This window comes from Osmia bicornis, chromosome 8 (assembly GCF_907164935.1).
Source record: "Osmia bicornis bicornis chromosome 8, iOsmBic2.1, whole genome shotgun sequence".
In the NCBI taxonomy this organism is placed as follows: domain Eukaryota; kingdom Metazoa; phylum Arthropoda; class Insecta; order Hymenoptera; family Megachilidae; genus Osmia; species Osmia bicornis.
In genome coordinates, this window is record NC_060223.1 from 9220086 (window position 1) to 9244453 (window position 24368).

The 24368-nt window shown below is 45.2% G+C and overlaps 1 protein-coding gene across 7 annotated transcripts in view; it reads right to left on the reverse strand.

The window, feature by feature from the left end:
- LOC114875311 (RNA-binding protein Musashi homolog 2) overlaps positions 1-24368 on the reverse strand; it is an 86535-nt gene that overhangs the window by 13276 nt on the left and 48891 nt on the right. For 2 of the 7 annotated variants that reach the window (XM_029185455.2, XM_046286901.1), the window contains one exon: positions 7225-7557. The exons of the other annotated variants lie outside the window; for them this stretch is intronic. The gene's annotated coding sequence lies outside the window, so the exon portion shown is untranslated. The remainder of the gene's footprint in view (positions 1-7224; positions 7558-24368) is intronic. 7 annotated transcript variants of the gene reach the window in all.

Here is a 24368-nt window from a genome sequence, read left to right on the forward strand (position 1 = left end):
TCGTGCCTCGTGACGCGACCACCACGATCGGTCAATAGCTCAACGAAACAAACCATGCCGGAGTTAAAGGGAAGTTGAACAAGGGAGGGAGACACGCGTATTGCGGATGTCTGGGAAAGCTGGTCAAACTTTTCGAAGCTTCCGCTGGATTTAAATACGACCCGTTCCCTCGCCGATCGAGCCGCGTTAATAAACGGGAAATTTAACTTTCGCGAGAGATCTACATAGGTTTTGGCCGACTGGAAAGATGGCCACGAGGTGAAAGCCCTTTGCCAAGATTTTTTTCCTTTTTTTTTTTATTCTTGCCAACGTGGATGCCACGAGAGCTTCCGGTCGATAAGGCAGCTTCCGGAAGGTGCGGCTTAGCTGTTGCCGTTTATTTGGACGAGTTTTCCCTTTCTCGGTCACGAGCGAGGACGAACGAAGGGAAGTCGAGTAGTCGACGAGTTTCCTCTACTCGTCGTTGGACCGGCGATACCGTTGGTAACACTGGATTCTGAATGGGATCGTGTGCTGCTGTTGGATTGGCAAGATGGCCGTAGCATCCGACATTTATCCTTCTCATGTTTTCCCTGGCGACTGGGGCGATTCGTCGCGATCGGCCGATCGAAAGTTAACGCAACGCGCGAAGGGGTTTGTCCGTCCGGCCGCGTCGCGATCCGAAAGCAACGAGAAAGCAAACTCGCGTGGCCCAATTCCGCGTATCGGGCTTCCCGTTGTCGCGTTAACTTCCTTTCCGTCGTTTCAACCCGAAAATATCTGCAGTCGTTTACTGAATAATGAATCAGGCTTGTTTCCGTGCGCGACTCGGTGTACCGAATTAGAGCGGCGCGGCGCCACGACGGGCTAGTGGAGAACTCGAACGGGGTCGATGAAAAGGTTAACGCCGGGTTTAGGTCGATCGTAGGCCTTCCTTCTCTTTCCATCCGACAGCCCCTCCCTCGTTTCCTCCAGTCGACTCCCCTCTAGGTTCCTTGCTTTCCCCAGTTTCGATCAGAGTTTCTACCACCGGCGACGACGTTCGATCGGTCTTCTGTCTCTGAATGACGTACGCGGACACGCTCGCAATCCGTCCTGCCGTGCCGTGCGTTCGCGAACCCACGATATCCTTCCTATCGAACGACCGATCGATATCGATCAACACGTCAGATGTTGTAAACGGTGAACGGCTGGTACACAAGGATCCTCGCCCCGTCGACAAGGGGTTAAACGCGTTTAAAAACCTTCCCTGCCGTTGATTAAACGGATTTCGGTGGGAAGCGAGGTAACGAAGGTCGTTCTTATTACGCGGTACGAATGTCGATCGAGTACTAAAATAAGATGAGGAGGGAAGTCGAGGAAACAGGGGAAAAAGAAAAGAGCGGGAATCCGAGGAAGGCTCTTCCCTAATTAGTGCTGGCACGCGACTCCTGTTATATCATTCACCGTCTCGTTTTACTCGACCGATTCTACGTTACAAACATACCCCTCGCGTTGTCTAGCCTTCTTCTATTAATAACCCTTTAGTTGTCAATCACGGAATTTGCCCGATACCTTTCCTTTGGATCCCAGCCTCATTGTTTCCACCGTTGTTCGAGAACAAACGCTTGACACGTCGGAACAATCGCGTCCTGTCGTGATCAAAAAGCATCGTCGAACGGCGTTGAAGAAGAAGAAGAAGAAGAAGAAGAAAAGGGCTGGGTCTCGTTAGAGCATAGAAGGGATCGCGGTGAAAATTGATTAGCCCGGTGGATTAACGGGCGCGGCACGTTTGCCATTCGAAAGAGAAGCAGCTTGCAGGTCGGAGTCGGATTTCACGGGTGTGGGTTAGCAGTGGTGGTGGTGCTAGTGTTGGTGTTGGTGATGGTGATGATGGTGATGATGGTTGTGCCGGGTGGGTTGTCGTCTAACCTTCCTGTCCGCTGCTAGAGGGTACGGCCACCAGGTGGCGATGCGTTCGATCGCGCAAGAAGGGGTAAGGTTTGGAAAATAGGGGAAGGAAGGAGCAGGTACACCCCCTGTAAAGGACTCTCCTGTCGAAGAACGCGTCGGTGGGTTTTGCTCGTTCGAAATCGAACCCTGTGACGTTTACGATACACGTTTTCCTAACAAAACCAGAGAGTGTGTCGTCGATCATCGAAAGACGTAAAGAAGAAGATGAAGAACGACAAGAAGAATGCAGACTTGCGAGAAGAAACGAAAAAGACTCCGCCATGTTCATCTCCGTGAGAGACACCTTAGACAAGAGAACCCCATAGATGTGTAGAGCCTAGAGTACACACCATCACGCGCAGATGTCGTTGTTGTGTAGACATTGTTATAGATTAGATAGACATCGTCTTAGACGTCTATACTATATGTGTATTTATATATTCATATATATATTTTTTTACGTTCACATAGAAATATAAAAGATAGCTTTGATCGAACAACTACTTTGTCTCAATTAAAGATATCTGTTGTATACACCGCTTGATCTTACGTATATGTTTTCCTATTGCCGAAGATCACTGGTCGCGAGAAAATTTCCCTTGAAAGCGGTCGATTGTACGCGTCAATTTCTCTACTTTCGTAAAAGATATCTTAACAACGCGCAATTTGCATGCATTGCGCGTTGCGGTAGCCTACACGCAGTAGGCTATGCATAAACGTCATTATAATTTTATATATATATATATATATGTATATGTTAAGCACCACTGTCCATTACGTATCATAGAAATGCACACGTAGATATACATATTTCCGTTTACGGTAATTAGCGACAACGATTCATGCAAACGAATCTAACTATTCGCACGACCCCTTTTCTCGAGATCTTAACGAACAGTATGTAAAAATCGTTATTCGAGTCAATAAATCGATATGATATTGATTGAACCATGAGTCGTCTACCTCGATATGCCTTCCTAATCCAAAAGAAAAAAAGAAAAGAAAAGAAAAACGTTCGCGATCGATGCCAATATTTTCTACGAGAACACTCGTTTGATTTCCCCGAAAGGAACGAGGGTAACAAGTTACGAAGGAGTTAAAGTTCGTCGGAGCAAAAAGCAGGGTGACTCATTTGCGAGGTACACGCGTAAACGTCCATTAAAATAATTACACCGGTGTCGTGATCGAAGGGATTAAACGTCACGCGTCACGGAACAACCCCCTTCGGGAGCGTGCACGCGTTTCAAGATGTTTGCGACCGACGCGACGCGACGTTTCATTTTTTCCTTTAACTCGTAAAGAGTAAACCAGGCTCAATTTATTTTAATTTGGGCGGTATTAATTTTAATTAAGACGTACAATTAAAGCGGGCAACACGAGTAGTAGGCGTCGGTAGGTGTCGTCGGTGACGAGGGTGACTCGATAAAAATAACTTTCCTTCAAAGACTTTACGGCGAATTCCATGGGGAGATACACGGATGTGCGCTTCTCTCTTCGAATCGGGTGTTTTCTGCACCCAGCACAAATGGGTAACCCTTTTTTTCTGAACCCTCTCGATAACTATTATTCGTAATTTTCTAGAACTCCCGCTTTTATTTCCTCATCGCCCTCTTTCTTTGTTTCTCTCGCTAGTTGGCTCGTTTCATATCCCTCAATACGAGTTTTCTCTCCCTCAGTTTGTGTGTATCCAGCGCCCATGTTATTGGATCAATACACGGGGTCCCAATTAATCCACGGGGGGTGCCCTCGACAGATGGTCTATGGAAAACACCATACCCTCCTACGTTAACCCTCCTAAACCACAACTACTATTATCCACGTCTTCGACGTCGCTCGGGCGCACCCACAACTCGTACGAGCTTCCTCGATTCAATGAATGATCAACGAAATAATTGGGGAATTCGATCTCGTTCAGAAATCACGAATAATTATTATTTTTCGGGCTTTTCTCGTACGTTGAAAAAGTGAAGTAGACAAGGTTCTTCATCGTTAGAACGTTTCTAACTATCTAGGCCATGCTTATTACCGTGCAACCCATCAACTGTATCGATTTCGGGGGTTAACGAGCGCGGGCTCGATTTCGAGAGTCCGGGGTTTCCGTTCCTTGCGACTCGAAAGATAAAAAAAGAGGAACTTGGAAATCACTTCCCTTCGCTGGCTCTTTCCTTTCTCCCTTTCCTCTCGGCTCGTTGCTCGTTAACCAATTAAGACGATCTCGCAAGTATTAACGAATTCTTTCGTCAACGAGCAACGCGAAGCACAACTCGGAGCATCCGAGAACAGGGTCGGTTCTGGTATAATCGGTAAGAAGCTTGCAAACGGAGTCAATGGATTTTCATCTGACCCGGGTAATTGCGTCGCGTGGCTTAGTTTTCGAGTACGTCGTTACGGTTTTGTCTAGGTAACCGAGAATGGAACGAGTTTCGTCGCTTCGACCAGACACGAGTTTCTCGGTTAAAAAGTCACTCGAGTTTCATGCCTCGCGGTTTCTTCTTTCAACGGATTCGTGTTACTCTAATCGGGTCGAGTGAATTGAATTTGACGAGAAATTGGGTTACCTGCTCGACGATTATCAACCGGCGTCTAATTTTAGGGCTAATTATCGAGGTGGCCAGACGATGGACGGATCGAAGTACGGTGACCTCGGCTACCGATAAAACCTAGCCCAGATGGAGGAACAGGGTGAAAGAAGGCGCGTTTTGTCGCGAAACAACCCTCAACCCTTCGGCTGACCGCGTAGTCACGCTACCGTGTTTCCTCGTCACTTTGAAACGGGCGTGGTCGTGTTTGCATTTAATTAATCACCCTACCTGGCACCGTGTCGCGGCAACGGTTCAACCAATACCCTTTTTTACCCCTTCAACAATACCGATTCGCCAAGTTCTGAGCGAAACGAGCACCGGATATATATTTTCCTTCTCGTTGTTTGCATCTTTCATGATTGTCCCTTTCCTCTATTAAAAACCGCAAATTTGTGTTGATAGAGTATTCGATCAACATTGCACCCTAAGTGCTCGTTATTATCGAGAGGTCAATTAGTGGGCCGCGTGCAGGGCGACTAAATCATCGAGCGATTTTCGCGTTACTAAAATATTAAATCAAATGAAATTTCTATTGTAAAAGTGTTACTAGTCGAAACAGAAGAAATTACAATTGAAAATTGAAAATTCCTTATCAATGGGAGGATAAACGGTGGTAAATGCGTGGCGACAAACGGTAAACCGGAAGACGGGAAAGTAGAATTGCTAATGGCCGGTAAAGTAAATTCCTAGGACGAGGAAAGTATCTACATTACCGACCATTTGGTATACCAACCGAGGAACACGAGTAGTTGGAGCTTTGCGCCGCAACTCGTGGAAACCTGAGACACATAAGGGTGTAAGTAGCCGCTAACACAAGCTTTATCCCTAAGGGGATGGTTCCTCGTTATTTATATTTTAAAAAGAAAAATCAGTAATTTCTAAAGGAAACGAGGTTTGAAAAATGTTTTCAAATAAGGTGCATGTTGGTTGCAATTTATCTTGATAAAATAAATTTCAAGATAAATTTAATAATCCTCTTGGGATGGAAGTTTTTAATAACCTCATAAAGTTCCTTATCATTCTCGGTTGCAGAAACTTTCGATTAAACGCTACTTTTCCCTTGTTCGTTTCTCAAAGTAATTTTACACGATTCTTCGGAAGAGGCCGCGCCACGAGGGTGCAGAACGCGCAGGATTTCGCTGGTTATCTCACGCAGATCGGAAAAAGGATTTGCTTTCGACGCTGCACGATCGTGAATCTCGAGCTAACCCTGCTCTCGATCACGTACCACGTGCTATCGCCTCCATCTCCCTTCGAATTCATCCCCCTTTCGTTTTCTCCCTTAAAATTCACCCTGTTTAAGATGCTGCCAGCCAATAGCGTACCTCGAATCGGCCTCTTATCGAAAGGAGGCCACTCGAAAGCAGCAAAGCAATTGTTAAGCAATAACTCGAAGAATTACAATGATTTTTCAGAATAAAAGCGAAGGTACCAATCGAGACAACTCGCAGGCTCGTTTCACCGTTCGCGGTTCGATTATTTCGCGGCGAGTTATGAGAATCTCGCGTCGCCAACAGAATTTCGCGTTAATTCGCGTTCGACGCAATAAAACCGCACTCGACAGCCGCGTTGTTCTCCCGGCATTAATCGATACGGAAGTTTGTCGCGCGTCTATGAAAACTGCGTCTCTCTTCGTTGGGAAAAAAACGATATCGTCTCGTTTACCCTGCCCGTCGAGAGGGTTAATCGAAAACTTTCAGCAGTAATTAGATTTCGCTCGAACAGGTAAAACGTCGTATCCCGGTTTGATATTCGAGTTGCACGTTTCTATTTCACGTATCCGTAAAAGTGAAAATTTCGGAAATATTATCTCCCGTTATTTCCACTCGACTCGGAGGTTGTTTTTAAACAGATTTCAAGCGGAGGAAATTTTTCCTGGCCGTGACCGTACAAACCGGTGGCCTTAATTGCTAGAAATTAGAATGGCGTACGCGGCTAATCGACCGGCAGACTAAAATCCGCTGATCGAGATAAGCAGAGGCAACCGGTTCGATAGAATCGCTTACCGGTTGCCGGTCATTCGGCCGATTTGACCGATTTAACCGATTTAATCTTAATCGACCTGCTTCTATTACCATCGCTCGTTCGATTTTTACGACAGATTTCGATGAACCGGGCACAGCTCGAAGTTTCCTCCTCGAGGAAAGATCGCCTTTGACGGAAACGAGCAATAGAGGGATTGAAAACCTCGAAGCTTTCGGTGGGTTCTTGTTTTTCCGAACTTTCGTTTACTTTTCCAATGAGCAGGTTGGAGGGGAAAAGGTGGGGGTGAACGATGAAGAAATTGTACGGTAGAAAGGCTGAAGTAGCGTAGTTAGGTTCAAGAGTGGACTTTAGCAACGTCCACTTGATCTAGGTCGTTCCAGGATTATACGTCTCTTTTTCCTTATCCTCTATTTACCTCCCCCCTCTTGGTACACAAGCTACAAACTGTTTCGCTAAATTCTAAAGCTACTCTCTGGTGCTCGCGTTTGACGAAAGAAGAGAAAGAGAGAATTGGCCTGTTAACCACGCGAGCAACACAGAAAGCGAATTACAAACGAGGAGAGAAAGGCAAAGAAATAGGGACAAAGATAGACGCGATAGCATTGTAACGGTCGTTGAAAGTAAAGAAAGATCTTTTATAAACAATTACGTTCGAACTGATAAAATGCCTCTCCCGATGCCTTTCTCTCTTTGGCCAGAACGTCGTCTGAGAAGGACACAATGATTTTGGTAATGAAGGACTCACGAGAGACAATAGACACCACCGTGCCCCGGTCACCGTTGCTCCATCGTTTGTGCTCGTAGCACCTGGTGGTGGTCCATCAGCGTCGGTTCACCAGGGCCAGCGGCAACCAGGATTCGTACCTGCATCCTTGAGAAAAACAGAGAGACAGAGAACACACAGGTGTTCTCAATGATCACAGTCGAGAACGCGTGCGGTGCCTTGGTGCACACCACCCCCTCTCTTTCTCTCTCTCTTGGTCCACCTGCTGCTGCGCGTCTCACACTGTATGTCTCTTTGTCTCTCTAATTCATTCTCCTCTGATCCTCTTCGCCGAGAAGAAAACTCGTGTATAGCCTGCGAAAATCGTCGATGCTTGTGTTTTCGTTCCGAAAGAAAGAAAGAAAGAAACAGAAACGAAAAAAAGAACAGTAGAAAATAAAAAAGAGACAAGGAGAAAGGGCTCGAGAGAACGGTATAAGGGTTGGTGCTAAGGGAAACACTTTACGGCACGGTGAAACGTAAGATAGAAATGATGATATTTTTTTTTCTTTTTTCTTTTTTTCTTTCATAGTATCCGATTGGATTTCTTCGAAGCAAAACTCTCTCTCGAACCATTGGAAAACAGCAAGATCGTTCGACTGGTCGTGTACGACTAAACAACATATACTTCTAACCAGGGAACTGGAAGGATTGTTACTCGATTGCGATCACAATTCTTTTTTTTTTTTTTTTTAATCGACGGTGTGTATCTACGATCATATCGGTAGCACGACAATACAAATTATAAGACAAACATTCCTTTGGTGGAGAGCAGTGTCATAAAGTGGTGGTGGGCGACAATAATATCTAAGACGAGTATTAATGTTAATAACAATAACATGAATATGTATAATAATAATAATATATAAATATAGATAGATAAGATACTAAAAACACTACTTGATACACGACGCTGGATTAATAAAAATTGAAACAAATAATCGCTCTAATTCATATGATATTTATGACAAACATATATGTATAATATTATATCGTTAATATAAATACACGTATATATTCTACGAATAGATATAAATTAGAAGCGACAGAATATTCTCTAGAATAAATTTGCCATACTACCAAACACGGTGTTCGTCACACTAAATTACCAATAAAGACTCGCAAAGATCAAAACGAATATTTCAACTACAAGCAATATTTATAATGTATAGATGTAGGTATGTGCGTGTGTGCGCGCATATCTCTGTGTAATGTACACGTTGTCTACAAATCAGCCGATTATAAACCGTGACGCGTCGTTGCGTCGGTTCGATCGCAATTGCAATACAAAACAAACGCTCATCAGCGGCTAATCGATCGCTATGATTATTTACAACGCCAGCTTCCGTAGCAAACTAACTCTGCTATGGTACTTACGATAATTAAAATGGACAAGTTTCATCGAAACTTATTTTTGCCCCGATAAAACAAGCCGCCGACACGGAGATTCGACTAAAACAACCGTGTGTTTTCCTTGAACGTTAGAAAGGGTTAGAGGGTGGAAAACGGAGGAGAGGACCGTGGATGACCCTGTTGCTCCAAGGTTGACGGTGATTGCCACGAGAAAAGCACGAGTGCTCGGTGATGTCTCTTGAAAACCCTCGTTTTTCTCTATACGTCACTGAATATACAAAGAGAGAGGTCGAAACGAAAAGAGACTAGAGACGTGAAAAAGAAGCGACGTCGAGGCGAATTAAGGGTTGCATTCATGCCACTTACTCGGCTAATAGCGTGTCGAACTATCTCGCGAAACTTTTCGTAACTGGCTTCTTATAAAATCAAGGTAGATGCAACTCGATCGAACGCGTTTGAAACGGAGAAAGATAAAGTTATTTCAAAACGAATTAAGACAGAAAACGAGAGATCCATCTGATTTTGTCTTTAGAAGAAACACAATTAATTTCACGAATGATTAGAGAGACGAATATCGGGGGTGAAATTAATCAAAGGCGACTCGAGTCGTTGATAATAACGATCCGGCAAACGAGCAACAGCGTAGGACGGTGTCGGATAATTAGTCGAATTAATCGGGGGCTATCGTTGCGCGGACCAATTAATTGAACCACAAACGTTCGTTCGTGCAGCGGGAGAATCTTTGCGTTTTAAACGCGAATGGACAACGAGCGACGAGCTAATTGCCTCTGGCTCGATCCGGCAAAGAAATTCTGGAAACCGCGGCCTACCCGTGACTCGACTAGCGAAGCAACGAGAGAGGGAAAAAGAACGAAAAAATGAAGGGAAAAAAGTGAGAGAGAGAGAAAAAGGAACTCGTTCCTTCTGTCGCGAACTAACGAGCGTGCATTGCGCGACGGTTGCATCGTCTTAACGAGCTCCTCGCGTACACACGCGTTGCGAATTAATGAGCACCGTTTCGAACCTGCCAACTTCATATTGCGTGCCTCGATTCCTTTGCTACGATAAACGAGGATCGCTCGATACGATCTAGGCGTGCCCTCTTCGAATCGCATCACGATTTTCGCCAATTTAGATCTTCCTCGAACTGTCTACTTGTCAGATAAAAACCCAACCCCGGCTGTCTCGCGTTTGATAAATTCTTCGTTAATAACGCCGGACAATGGAATAGTTTCCCTAGTCAGATAAAGACGCGTAGGAGGCAAAAGGAGCGCACGAACGTTCGGTTATTGTAAATCTGTAGCAAACTTCCCCTTTCGCGTCGGCCAGGACGACTCCCACCCCTTGGTTGCTCTTGAGAGAGCAGCCAGCAAACTCCATTGCAACCCCCTGTGTTCGAGGCAGCCTCGCTTCCACCGCTTCCACCACCGCCACCATTGCCGCCGCCAACACTTCCCCTCGCCACCCACCCCCGACCAACCTATCTTCCTGGTCAATAACCTCTGTGTGCCGTGTACCCTTTGATATACGTGTATATATACCATATACACAGTGCGGTGGCATAATCGGCAACCGTCGCGATTCGAATCAACGCGCGTTACGACGGGCACGTGCCCCTATTTATTGACCCCTCGTCGTTTTCTTTCTACTTCCTTTTTTCACGCAAGAAAGATGCACTTCTTTTAATTGCTCCCTATGCTCGCGTCTTTTTCTTTCCTCTCCTCGATCATAATATTGCATAAAAAGAATCTTCAGTCGTGTGATTAATTTCAATATCGATGCTCTCTGTTCCTTTTTTTTCTCCTCCCATTTTCTTTTTAGGTAGTAAAGAAAGGCGTTTTACCGAGTGTCGTTGACGCGACAAGCTCTTACTTGCTCGTTTGAAATGTAAATTTAAACTGGAGAAGCAGGATTCTTTGATCGAATTCACGCTCTCGTGTCCATCTTTCGTTTCACTGGTGAAAAGGAACAGTTTTGCTCGACGATAAAAACTGATACGGGATAGAATTTTATCTGGTAAAGTTTTTATCCGAATGTTCGTGACGTTTCGTTTAAACTGCGCTACACATTTCTACGAGCTTCCGGTATTACGGTAGTTTCTCTCGCCATTCTTGCTTATTGATCCTCCCGTCGAGCCGATAGAATCGTTACAAGCTTCCTTTAAAATGTATTCTACGAATTCCTTCGACAGGGGAAACGATTGCGATGGACAAAGTTTCGGAAACAAATTTCTTTTTGATAATAAAACCAGAAAAACGAGTAATTTTTCGCACCATTAGGAAATAAAAGCACGATGCGATTTACGCGAGCAACGATGAATGAAATCGAAGGAGAAAAAAAAAAGGAGATACAAATATACAAAATCCATTCTGTTCATTCTTACATCGTACAAAATAGGAGGAAGAAAGAAATGGGGAAGGATGTAGTCATCGATCAAACTCGCAAAAATTCTCCTGCAAATGGCGCACATGAATGGAAATAATAGAAATGAACACGATCGAATCTATATAAAAGGGAACAGTCTTCTTTCAACGAGGAGGAAGGAAAATATTCTCCGCGAGGGGATGCCACCCCCGTAAGGTGACGCCATCTGTGCCAGTTGTCGAGAAACTCGTCTTAAAAATCATCCCCCCTAAGATCAATACGCCGTACGAGCAGACAGTAATGTCTACGAAAGCCGACCAGATTGCTTCCAACAGGCATATTTTTCATTCCGACAATGTTTATCGATCAGCGAACAAATAAAACGAGACAACCATCAGAGTTGTCGAAAACGTGTCGATCGAGAGTTGACAATTTTCCTACTCCTGAAAGCTTTTTATCTTAATTGTCTCCGTTGGGACAAGAAAAGTGTATTTTCTGGATATCGTTTCACCCGATTTACGAAGCAGCGTCGAACAAGGTTTCTTTGTTTACGAACAAACTCGCAGGCCAGCTGATTCGAAAGATTTACGCGTATCACGCGTTTTAGAAACCATAGAAGAAAAAAGAAGAGCCCATCCGTAAAGGAGCAAAGAAGACCCTTGAATTCGGGTCAGGCATTTAGCTTACGAGAGGGTTCTTTGAAAAGGTTTCCTTTCTCTTTGCTGCGTCTGCTTTGCGGCTTCTAACGAGATAATTTGATTTCCAGACCGCATTGAACAACCTTTCCTCTACCCAACTCCTCTTTGTTACGTGTTTTCATACAAATTTCCCTAATACATCAACGTTTGCATACTCTTAACCGATGGTGAAAGACAAACGGGTGGAAAAATAGAAATTCCCGATAACATTAAAAAGTTACCCCGCCTACGTACGTTCATTTTCAACGCGGCAATTTAAAAGAAATAAGGATGATTCATGATAATCCATCTAATCCGAGCATAACATTTTCACGGCACGAAAATCCGGTGAAAATGTTCAGACAGCTCGTTCCTATAGCTCGTTGAACTTATCGTTGCCACACCGACTTTCTTCTACCGAGTTGTTTTTCCTACCTTCGCAGCTCCTGCCCGTTCCAACCGAGCCGAACCGTAGAATTTTCCTTGAAATTCAACGAATTAACACCGTCTTAACTTGTGATTTTCACGCGCAGTTCGCGCCAGATTAAACGCGTAGTTTTTGTTAATTAGACAAACGATGCCGGGCGATAGTTTTGAAATCGTTTCTAGTTTTCATATTTCCCGGATCGTCGAGGAGTATCATCTGGATGGGACTGTTGAGAATCTAGGTTTTCGGGAAACGAGGATAAGAGTGAAATTAATTAAGACTCGCAGAGTGCACGCGCGTAATTGTAATTATAATTGCGGTGCTGTACGCCGCTCGTTTCGAGAGATCTACGATCATTAGATCCGTGAATCGGCTGTCATCTAGTCTACGGAGTAATTAAACGTTTCGTTAGTTCATTCTGGGTGCAACGTTCCCAGAATTACGCTCGCGATTCGCGTCAAGACTTTTAATAAAATCGTTCGGCCAAGTTTTGCCAGGCCGCAACGAAAGGGTTAATATACAGAGAATGGCAGTGAGAAAGTTGCTAGCCTAGCTGAACTAGGGTTTACAAAGGGGCGAGAGAGGGCGCGATGGGGTAAGCAGCTTATTTCGAGCGACACGCTGCGGATTTTCAGCAACCTCCCTGTTTCGCGTTGACTTCTATCTCGATATAGCTGGTCCGCGGCAACGAGACACCTACCCCGGAAAACCCCTTACGTCGCCGGATAGGGGTTGGCACATCCGTGAAAGCTTCTTTCACGAACAACTTCTCGCGGAAGTTGCTTGGCTCTCGTTGTTGACGCGCATCCCCCAAGTGTTTGGATAACTAACACGGCTGTTGCTTCCACGTTATTTTTTACGCGTACCTTTTCCTTCTGTACTGTATGCAAGATTAACCCTTTTCGTTCCTAACGCGAAATAATTTTTAAAAAGTATCACTTTTCCTCTTTTTCTTTTTCAGCTGATGAAACCGCAACGATTGTGCCCAGCGATTCATCTGGACAATCGATACCGACTGATGAGACACGAACCGATGCTGGACGCGGATGGAAAAGAAACCAAGGAGATCGGAAAAGACGAGTCTGCGCCTCCTAACATGAAAGAGGCGTTCGAGAAAATTCTAAAAAATGAGGCTTACTACGGGCCTCCAAAGATGAAATAACCAGAGTTGCTATTTAAATTTCTTTAACCATTTCATTGATATTTGTAGCTGTTTGTTAAATCGCTGGACATTAAAAATTTCGAGCAACAAAGAAAAACCTCATCTTCCACGAGATTGTTCCAGATCCGTGATCCGGTGATTGGTATCTCGCGTCTTTGAGGGAAAAAGAAACGCGGAACGAAAGACGAGGGACGTTTTCAGGTCGATAAGTGTAGGCGCGTGATCGAGCCGCGAGAGAATAATTTTCTCGAAGATCTAGGCCAGCTTTTTCAGCGAAGGAAAATCTTTATTGTAAGCGGCACGGAGAGAAGACGCGGTTGTCTTGTTGCCACGGCAGCTGAAAAGCGAGAAGCAAACAACCCTCTTTTGATGTCCGATGGTACCAGTGGGTAGGAAGGAAGGAAGGTAGGTAGGTAGGCAGCTGTTGCACGTTTCGCCACGAGATTATAAAGCTGTACACGGTGAAACGGCAGGCGGTTCAATGAAAATTCTCTCGACGCTTTGGGGTACGGCGTTCAACACACAGAGACCGTATCGTTTCTGCTAGTTCACCGATTTACTCGCCCTCTATTTTGTTCGACGAGCAGAGAATTCTACGTTTACGCCTGAAATTTCTATTATTGCATAGTTTTAAACTGTTCCTTTGTACCTTTTCTATCAAACTCAAAGCTTATCGGTGCTGTTTAACGAAGAGGTGAAACGATGAGATCGTTGGATGGTACAAGCAACAAGTACACGCGATCTTTCATTCCCTCTATAGCTTTTCCATTCATTTTCAAAATCTACCAAACTATGTAACTACATAGTTCTATGTAGACATTTCAAGGGAAATTGATCGACGATCGTGAGCTATCGATTTCTATCCCCGCACGAAATTACGGGACGCGTTTGGAAATGCGTCGGATCGAACGTTAACCGGAACGGTCCGCTCGTCTATCCTCGGTATTGATATTCCATAGACAGGGTAAATCGCTCGGACACGCCGCGAACGTTCGTAATAACCAGATAATTTCGCGATCGACGATAAACAATGGAAACGCGGACGCGGCCATCTCCCTACCAACCGGATAACCTACTACTTTGAATTACTTCTGGATAATCTCCAGCACTTTGTAGCTAGGGTAACTTTAACGTACGATCGTGTATCATTAGGCTGTATCGCACGCGATTTGGATAAACTCCAACGCGATACGCGGTTTCGGTCGCCTCCATTTTATTCCGCACGAAAAGGTAATTATATTCTGGTCAGTTTGCGATATCTAGTGACACACTTTTCGGTAGAACGAATTCGATGATTTAGATCGAGGAAAGGTTCAACCCTTCTACCTTGAAATAATTCACCTCCGTTCTCGAGTGTATAGGAAAACTTGAATTCGCGTCACTTTGAGAGAAGGCGGATGGATAACCAGGTCGAGGCAGGTGGTGATACGCGGGAAGCAATCGAGCCTCCCTTAATGCTGTGGGTGGTGAACGTATAGTTAGGTTGGTTAGGCGACAGCTGTTACTCGTCCTGCCACGAGACCATGCATCAGAGCTGTACATTAGAGACAGTATGTTCGAGTAGTCGAACGAGAGGGTGCTTTCCTCGAGGTTACACAGCTTAGGCAGAGGAGAGAACCTGGGGACCAGGTCTGTTCTAGCATCGACATCGTCGTCGAGGGCAGCATGTGTCTGGACAAAGAGCTCATTCAGCCAGGGACAATGGCCCTGGGGCTGGATAGGCCCGGCCCGCTGCAACAAGGCACACGCGTTGCCTCGGCTCGGTCTGCAATCGTGCTTTCACGAGACCATCGCTTCTTTTTTTTTTTTTTTTTTTTAATCCTACCAGCTCTAAACGCAGCAAGCATCGGTCATCGGTTAATTACTATCCAGCCTGTTCTTGCGTTTAATCCATTCGTTGCGATTCCGAGGATTAAGCCTTTCGCCACGGCAATGTACGATCAAAGAACTCTTACGTCAGAAATATCGCGTATGGTCGTGCGATTTATTCCGTTAACGATTCTAATTAATTTGCTCTCGATTATTGATAAATCATCCGTCGATGCTACCGGGAGAACGATTACGAAAGGGATCGTAAGAAGGCGATTTGCAAAAAAAATGATTTGATTAGAACGGAGAAAGTTTGAATCGAAAGTTGCCGCAATTGTCCACAGCTGTGTTTCGTTAACGGTTATGCACACGATTATATTTGAGGAACATTCGCGATCGCCTCACCGATGATGTAAATCACGGCTGGAAAGGAATTACGAACGTTCGCGTTCGCGACTTTCTTTCCGTTCTCCTCAACAATTTTAATCAAAAGTTCACCGGTTTCAGCGTGGAACACGGTTAATCGCGAATCGTCCATGGTAAACGGGTTCCACGAGTTACGTGTCCGGCAAACGATGAACTCTCGTTAGAACGAATCAAAAGCCGACAAAAGTTGGTCGACAAAGTTGCGCGGAAAAAGAAAATAGAAAAAGAAGGAGGGAGAAAGGGAAGAGGGGACACCTCTTTCCGTTCGTTTCGAAAGGCCATTACCGGGTAATTTGCGGGCTACTTCGGTTTTGTTATACGGTAAATGACGGTGCTCGAAAGCGAGTGCGAAAAGGAAAACGAAACGCGTTCGCTGGTCGAAGGGAGAAAGCGAATTGACGCCGCGACTGAACATGCTTCGCGTACCTCTTTCTCCTTTTTTTTCCCCGGCCATGTTCTCATGGTAACTGCGCCAGATTCGATCACAGTTACAACAGGGAATTACGAGTTTTCTCGGGAAATTTGCTTAATTTTACCTGGTGTACCTTCGAAACATTGAAAAAGAACCTCAAGAAATCCTGATGAACTCTGGCTTTCGCTTAAATTAATCTCGTTCGTTGATTAATTAACCGTGGTCGCGTTCCGGAATCACCGGCCGCTTCGATCCTTTTTCTAAACAGATTAACGCTTCTCCATTAAGTTACACGGTTCAGAAAGTTCGCGATTTATACCCATTTTAACCGTGCCGCGTTCATCGTCACGCGAACGAACAAACGTTTATAATTACTCAACAGTAGCGATGAGTAATCAGAAAGAGAGAACGATTTGACACGACGATCTTGTTCCTTTTCACTCCTGACATCCTGCCGTCACGTTTCTTCGTAAACACGATTAAATACAATTTTCTCCTGCTCTCTCGCGATTATCTCGATTCCACGTGTACCGTTTCGCGGCGGGAAGCACTTTTCGAGCGATCACGATAGAAACGAAGGCGTTTAGTTTCAAGCGACTCAAATTAAATCCGTTTTACGACATACAAAACTCGCCGAGCAGTCCCGAAAACAAACGTTTTAACATCCTCTTACCACCTATTGTATCGTTCGTTCCCTTTCTTAACGCTCGCAAAGGTAGTCGTCGATGCGACCATTACGTTACGTTCCACGTTCCTTTCCACGGATTTTCCTCGCTGTTCCAAAGAAACTTTCGCCCGAGCACGCAATCAAATCCCTTCCCACTTTGTTCTCTCCACGCGAGCATTGGAAAAAAGGGAAAAGGAAAAAATTGAGCCAAGAGTTTATATCGCGGGTCTGCGGCGGCGTCTGGTAAAAGAGGAGGCAGGCCACTCGAAAGGGTGTGGTGTGTTTCTTCGTGCTCCACGGGAATAAGTACCCTCGATACACGTGTACGTGAGCGGGCGTTATTCTCTGATGGAAGTTTGCTCGGTGCACCGATGAAAACGTTGAGGGGGGAAAAAAAAAACACCGTCGAAATAAAGCATTTTCCTCGAATCGGTGTTCACCGCGAAATTTGTGGTTCCTTTGCGGAAAGCTTTTCCGAATTGGAGATAGTTTCGCGGCTTCCTCTCTCTTCGAACGCGATTCAGCAACGCCTCTGGGCTCCACTTTCTCGTGGAATTCTCTTTTCCGCTAGACTACGTTCGCGTACAGGGCGTTTCCAAACACGCGATACCGACGTACGCGAAGAATTTCAGTGGTTCGTTTCGAAAATTCTTTCTACATAAGTTCCAAGTAGTAAGTACCTATCGGTAGGACACGATTAGCCACTTTGCAGAGTAACGGCTCCTGTCCGGTGACCGGAAGACGCGGTCGCCAGCTGCCGAACGAAGCGAATTCGCGTTCAACCACTAACTGCCGACCCTCTTCTTCCTCTACGTTCGCCGCAACTTTGCAAATTTGCTTCTTATCCTCCGATCGCGGTCGAAATTTTCAAATAGACCGATTAATCTTCGTTTCTTCGACGTTTACGACAAACGCGTGAATATCGAAGGCTCTTATCTTATCACGATTAACGAGCGATCGATATTACACCCGACGGTCAACGAATTAATTAATTAACCACGGGAAAACTGATCTCGGTAACCATGTGAAAAGATTTCTGGATCCGCGGAGATCGTTGGAGGGAACAGCTGTGATTCTGCACCTGGCACACGGCTTTTTTGGCAACTTCCAGCTAGCTAGCACACAATGTCACGAATGGAGGCATTGAAAATGAAAGGTGGCACGTGAAAGATTCGATCGTCGATATTGTCCGTTTCGGAGGATCGTCCTCTGCGCCGGAGAATAGGGATAAAAGCAGCGAGGAGAGACGACGCCATGGACAAACGAGAGAATAGAAGAGCAGCAGGTAGAGAGAGAGTGGTTGCGAAGAAGAGGTGTATCGAGGAACGGAGCGGAAAGAAGACGCGAGGGAATATAGTCGGGGAGAGCCGGTGGTGCAGAGTGGAAAAGAAATAAAGAAAGGAGCAAAAATTGAGCGAGGTGAAGGAATGCTCGACCTTGGTGCCTGTTGGCTGCCTCGTCGGACAGACTTTGCTAACTCGCCTCCAAACCAGAAGGCTAAGGACAGAAATGGCTGGATAGGATAGGAGATCGTCTGGTCTGGTGGATGCAACGACTCGATCCTGACAATGAAACTCGATGGCGACCAGAGAAAGTCGCAAGAACGTTCCTAAACAGTTTCCGTCACGAAATCAACTATTAGTCGATTAAGCTGTTGGTACGATACAAGATAATATATTTTTAGAAGAAACCCACTTGGCTCGAGGTTCGTATATCATCTCGGTGTTCGTTAATTGCACCGGCGAGGATAAGCAAAGAATTTTTGATCGAATATCTCGTTGGTCCGATAACCGTTTGACGTTTATTAGATTCTACTGCCAATTCTGCTGAAATTTATTCTGACAGCTTTAATAACGCCCAAGCGATTGCGCGATGAATTTAAATTGAACGCAGCGGTGTAGCAACCGCGGAAAGGGGTATTTTGAAAATCGCTTGTATTTCAAGGATTTCGTAAATTTATTATCCCGTTTCGTTGAAAATTATTGTGTCTTTGATCGAGTCTGCCGTTGAACTTGGAGGATTTTATGAAATTATGAGGTCAATAACTCGATATATTTGCAACAGAATGCTGCCTGTTATTTCTGTTCGTGTTCCTATGAAAGCGTTTTGCTTGTACAGTCGAAAAAAGTGAATAAAAATTCTTCAGCACACAATGGTGTATTAGGTTCGTTACGAAGGTAAAAAAAAAGAGTTGCGCGCTGCTTTTACATCCAATAATTACACGAGTCCCGTGGCGACGGGAAATTGTGGAAAACGAGAGCAGCGAACGAATTGAATTTTCATTTTTACGAGCTTCGTTTGTATAATAATGCAGCAAACAGTAGCAGTTACGAACGGCTGTTTAACCTGAAAGAACAGCCAGCCTCGCCGCTGAAAACTGATTAACGATAAACGCTTTTAAATTCCTACCGCTCGTTAATTATACGAAATTCTATCAAACCAATTACCTAAGCGAGGTCAGCTTCGCGAGAATCGAAGTAAAACAAACTGAAGCTTTCTTAGCATCCTCATAATTTTCCTAAATTTTCCCTCTTTTTCACACATGCAGAAATAGATCTAAACCGAGCATCAATTTTTCTCGCTTTCAAAGAAAGGCTTTCTTGAAACTCGTTTCTAAAACACGATACATTCACCTAGTTTTGATGCTCGATTGCAGCCAGGGATGTAAATGCACAGTCGTGACACAGTTAAGAAAGGGAGAGAGAAAAATGGAAAAGGGGTTGGAAAAAAAAGAGGAAACTCTAAAAAGCATTACTCTAAGCTTTCGAGGGAGTTTCATCGAAATCCATCAAGTACGATTCTCTCATCGTCGGAGTACTTCTCGCTGGCGCGTGCACGCGACTCAAAAACACGGCTCGCTCCTTCGCTCCGGCTTTTTCGATGCCTTTCTTTCGAGTATAAAACGCACGTCGACGCTTTTCGCGTCTGTGATTCGTGGGCCGAGAGATGAAAGGAAGATGCAAGCACGCGTGGCATCGATTCGCGAAAGCGTTTCGTCGTCGAACGATTTTCCGCGGTATAAGCGCGACGATCGAGCGCTCCGATGCGGGTTTGATTAACAAAAACAAACACGCCGCGATTCTGGTGGAAAAAGGCTGGCGAAATAACGACGTTTCACGTGATTTCACAAGCTTGCTCACGAGACTGACCGAGATACCGCGTAATACCGTACGGGGACTACCAAATCGGAATCTGGTAAGTCGATTCTCGAAAGTATTTCGATCGAGTCACGTTTCCCATGTTGCGTCAAGCGACGCGATTTAAATCGATACGTCCGATTCGAGCGAGCCACGGTATTTAAGGCCGCGATCTTAATTCGATTTCAAAAAACGTGCCACGTAAACGAAAATCACCGATCGTTACACAAACCGTTTAAGATGTAACCTACCAACTCTCAATTTCTAAATCCTTCCTCGCTACCCGATTTGTGTACACCAATTTCTCTTCGCTGTTCGGGATTCTACGAAGAAAAATAAAAGGAAACTTTTACTTTCCTTCGTAGAATCCTTTTAAAGTTGAAAACTTCCGATACGACAACGATTGACTTTCGAAGGTGATTTTCTTCTACGGATGGACTACTTTCTCGATCGGTCTACCGAAAGCTAGAAAATTCATCATAATTTCTATTTTAAACGCGAGCATCGATACTTTCGCTAAGATCTTTGCCAAGGAGACCGTGAAGAGGTCTGCTCGGTGCCAAAAAACCGAGAAAATCGATGAGACTGACCAGTAGAAACAGCAAACGGCGTGACACGATAAAATCGTTAACAGTCGGCCGGAATTCGCTCCACGGAATTACAATTCTCATTATTTATCGCAAAGCCGTGGACATTAAATTCAGGTCGAGAAAATTAATTTCCGGCCAAGGTTGTTTTATTTTCGAAATTTGGCGCAAAACCGGCCTCTCGCGAGACGGGGTATTTTATAAAACCTACTCTAAATTTCGGACGGTCAAGCAGCTGGAAAGATCCGTGTATCGTTTGAAAAATAATACTTTTCCAAACGAATGGCGAATACCGAGCACGGTTCGACGAATAAATCTATCCGTTCGTCTCGCTAACGATCACGAAGCGTAAATCGAACCGAGAGAACGGTGCTTCGACAATAAAAGAGAAAAGTCGATCGTCTCGGTCCAATGGACTCGCAACCGCTACGACAAAGACGAGCGATGCTGCGTGTTTTCATCGGTCACAATTTGCTCTCACCGTTTCCTGATCCCAATATCGCGGGTAGCTCGGATCTATTTTCCACGCCGAGTTTCCTCGGAATCGGAGCGAATTGCTAAGGTGTTCCTTATCCTCTGCCTCGAGTCGCGGTAATTAACGCGATAGACATCGTAACACTTCGCGACCGGTCTAACGAATAATTCGACTTCTTGGAAAGCTGCCCTCTAATCCGACGCGTCGTCAGCTGTTCGTTTCATTTTCTGGTAAAATCTATCTCGATGTTGTGGGAAAAGTGCAAATTACGAGAACAAATTTTCGTCGGTCCCTCGGATGGGCGCGGCCAAATGTTTACCGAGTAAACTACGCCCCTGCTGTAAGGTTAAAAGCAAACCTTTCTGGCCGACGACATTGATCTAGCGTTTTGCGATCGTGCCAAATCGTGGACACACCCGGTACGTAAAACGAGGAGGGGATACCGACGGGACGCGCGGACCAGCAAGAGGGACCTTCTCTCCGAGCTGAGCCGAGTCGCGTCGCGGAGGTTGTAGATCAGAAGAGAATTACGAACGGGAGGGAAGAAGAGACAGTGGGTGAGACGGATGATAGAAAAGAAGAAGAGTAGAGAGAACGGGGGTGGGAGAGAATCCAGAGGAGAGAGAAAGAAAAGGCTGACAGTGCCACCACGTGCATCGACCGAGGTCTTTGTCACTGGATACCATCGCACCGGTGCTAGTCGATTTTCTCCATGTTTCTTCGCTACTTTTTACACCCAACGCTCCTGCCTCGACGACCGACCGGCTATCCTCTGCATCGAAAGGTATACCTGCATCTAGACGGTATCGAATGCAGCCAGGTAACAAAGAACAGAGATACCAGGGAGACGCCTGGATGATTTCCAACAGATGTTTCCGCGATCGTTTCGCCTTCGACACCTAACCGCACCGCTGTAATTCCAATTGTCCTCGAATTATCAAACTGCGAAGAGACGAGACCTCGATCGCCAAGACCGAGGTAAAACGTTGCTGCACGCGATAGTCGAGCTGGATGCAACGAGGAAAAAAGAGGAGACAGGTTGAAAATACGCTCCACAGTCGAGTCACGGACTCGTCGAGTATCGAGAGTCGGAAAAACAGCTGTTTAACATTCGCGGGAAGCTTCATTGGCGACGTTGATACGAAAAAAATGTGCGCCGAGTTAGACATCCGAATGGATCGCGTCGCATCGACGGAGAAAAGTTGCGGGGCGTTTAAAGAGTTAGGTGACCAAGCGCGGAAGAGTTGGAAAAAAAAGAAGAGGATGTCGTTAAAGAACGATAAACAAAGGAGAAATTTTCCGATATTTATCCCGTGAACCGGTGCCGCGAGTGTCACGATGGAAGTGAACAACGGCAAATGACATGGAAAGCACCTCGAGAGCTCGATCCTCCATCGAGGCAAATAATCGAGCAGTTGGCGATAGCCATAGCCGCGGCCGTTTTTAGCTAAAAGCATCCGACGGTGTCGGTGACGGACATTTATTGACACAACATTCGCGGATCGTGGCTAACACCGTGCCGATGCGTTCAGTAGTTATCGACTTTGCCTACAATGACGGATATTCACTGTTCGAAGAAAACACGTGGCTCGATATCCCTTTCAATTTTCCTCTCTGTTTCGCTAGCAGTTGCGTTTAGCCTAGATACCGGCCGCTCTCGGGCAAAACCAATTTCGTACTTCTCGCTAACCGGCCGATCTATCGTCAAAACTAATTACAAGTCATGCTTTTCACCGGCAAACTAAACGTTACCTCGCTCTTCCCAGTCTACGCGTTTATCATAGAGTCCCTGGTAAGCCGGCAAATTCGCGTTCGTTCGCGAGAAAGAAACGAAAGTGTCTGGAGTTTTCCAGCTTTCCAGCTTTCCAACTACGACGATGATTATTTATTTATAAAAGCGTAGAATCGTAGATCCATGAACCTTTCGTGTTGTTCGATAATTCAAGTTTCCGCTGCTCGCGAAACACGTCGCAAATAGTCGAGGAAGCCCTACCCAAACGAGTTACGTCAGTGGAATAATTCGATTGCTCGCAAGCACGTTTTATCCTTAACCTTTTTCGTGGAATATCAGGAAAACTCTGGTTTACATTATTTCAACCGCGAACCCAGCGTCCCAGGATTAAACGAGGAAATTTCAATAATTCGTTGAAACACGCGTCTCGTCTCGTTTCGTTTCGTTTCGTAACGCGATCGATTTCGACTCATCGAAGCGATAGGAGAAAACAACGAGACTTACGTTTCAATTAAAAGTTTACTCTTAGCAAGTTACCATTGCCAACCGCATTCAATTCCTCCACCTTTCTTTCCCGTAAATTAAAAAGTTTCCTTTTCCCCCCGATTTCGCTCGGTTGCAGGCGATTCTTGAATAAATCTCTGCTCTAAAAGCAACCGATACGCCTTTTCGATCTTTCTTACCGAAACGTAAAAAAGAAAAACAAAAAAACCAGGATTATTCGTCGGAAAGTCGTCTACGAGATAAATTATTTCCTCGCGAAAGTATATTTTTACCTTGCGGTCTGCGGGGAAAAAAGAGAAAACGCGGTATCCACCGAAAGGACGAACGAGCGAACAATGACCAAACTGTTTCACGCGATTCTCGGTGCATAAAGAGAAGGCTAGGGACAAACGAGTCTTTGAGCAGGCACGCGGATATACTGTGCCTAAAACGAACGAATCAAATTGCATTCGTCTGCTTCGCAACTGCAATTTTTCTTCGGCTAATTCGAGTAAATGTACCGCGTCTAATCTGCAAGTATCGATAAGGTGAGAATTTTTTTACGAGGAAAAAGAGAACGAACGACACAATGGAATAGTGTCGTTTGTGCGGAGGTTTAATTATGGAGCACGGCTTAAAGGCTGCGTTCGTAAATTATCCTCGTTTCTCCGATAAAACCACCACCGTTCAGAAACACGTGATGCACACAGATGCAATTGCATTCACCGCTGACGTCATTGCGCCGCAAAGAATCGACATTTTTGTCATTAAAAAGCATTATCATTATCGCTGTACGTTATCAAATAAAAATAGCCGAAATTATTATATTTTCGATGTTAAACGATATTACTATCGTTTAAAGCGGACTTTCGGTGGTGAATAAATTCACGGAGCGAGCAGGGAATTCGAGACTTAAGGTCGTCGCTTTCGCGAAAGCGAACTTAACCTCGCCAATCTTTCTCGGCCAGCACTACCAGCCGATTGTTTTTCCATCGTCATGGCGACCGAGCTGAAGAGAAACGAAATCGCGGCGTTCTAACCTAACTACGATCGTAATGGCCCTCCTCGTGTCACGCTATCGCACCCTACACACCCTCCCTTCCTTAATTTTCCTTTTCGCGTTCGGTTGTCAGGGTAACGAAGAAAACTCTTGATAAAAAAAAAAGGGGGGATGCAATTGCTGGGGTATTTAAGTCGCGATCCGAAGAATCCTCGACATTTACGGTGCATCCGTTTTTTCTACGTTGTCCGTGGCCGCCGAGAGGAAAGGCAGCATGGCGGAACACGATCCTCGGTCGTCGTTCGTCACGTGAACTTTTTCTGTCAACTTTGAAATCGGCCCTCTCGCAGCCATTCTCGTTTGCACGCGATTGATTTCTCTGAAACCAACTCAGCCAACAAGCAAGGAAGCAAGC